The sequence below is a fragment of the Schistocerca piceifrons genome, chromosome 10 (assembly GCF_021461385.2).
Source record: "Schistocerca piceifrons isolate TAMUIC-IGC-003096 chromosome 10, iqSchPice1.1, whole genome shotgun sequence".
NCBI lineage: Eukaryota > Metazoa > Arthropoda > Insecta > Orthoptera > Acrididae > Schistocerca > Schistocerca piceifrons.
The window spans coordinates 43,571,843-43,572,819 of record NC_060147.1 but is presented as its reverse complement, the minus strand read 5'-3'; positions in this window follow the sequence as shown (position 1 = coordinate 43,572,819).

Sequence of the window (977 nt, the reverse complement as noted above, 5' to 3'; positions counted from 1 at the left end):
AATTTCGCGTTTGTAGCACGTCATCTTCGTGGTGTAGCAATTTTAATGGCCAGTAGTGTACTGTTGTTCTTTTTTCATCGAATGTAATGAATCTTCTTATTGCCTCAGACTGACTGACAGACATTGTAGCTCTGTACAATGGACTGTAAAAGTTTCCCAGATGAAGTTTGCTGATTGGAGCAGCCCAGCATTTATGGTTTTTCATGGTATGCAAACTCTTCGTGCCTCTAGGTTTGGGCACCTCACAGTTTCATCTACAGTGGCTCATCAAAGAAGAGTTGCACCCGGCGGCCGCGGCAGCGCGTAAGTGTTGCTCGGCGCTCCTTATGTGACCGTGTGTCAGCATAGGGGAGAGAGAGGGAGAGAGGGAGAGAGAGAGAGAGAGAGAGAGAGAGAGAGAGAGAGAGCGAGTGAGATCGCACGACACTGCTCTGAACTGGACTGCCCCGCGGTCAGATCCGACGTAAACAAAATAACAGAGGAAGCGCAGTTCTGTAAAAGTGGCCCATGAGCGGTAAAACAAGCAAACCATTTGCAGTTTAGGTAACAGTTAGTGTTCATGTGGCAGAATTACTATACAAAGCTTGTGAAAAAAATGTCCAAAACAAGAATCGAAGAACAGTTTAGTAGTTTTGTGACCCATAGGTTGATTCTATTAGTACTGCTCATGCACACTCGAAATATGTACAAAAATGGTTCAAGTGGCTCTGAGCACTATAACTTAAAACTAGTTATAAGTAAGTAACCTAAGGACGACACATGCATCCATGCCCGAGGCAGGATTCGAACCTGCGACCGTAGCTGTCGCGAGGTTCCAGACTGTAGCGCCTAGAACCGCTCGGCCACTCTGGCCGGCGAAATATGTACAGTAGGCAGCTTTTGAAAGAACTGGTCCGAGCACAGGGCTCACAACCCGAAGCACACGCCACTGTTAACCACTAATGAAGGACTGTGTCCCTTACTTCGATTGCACATAA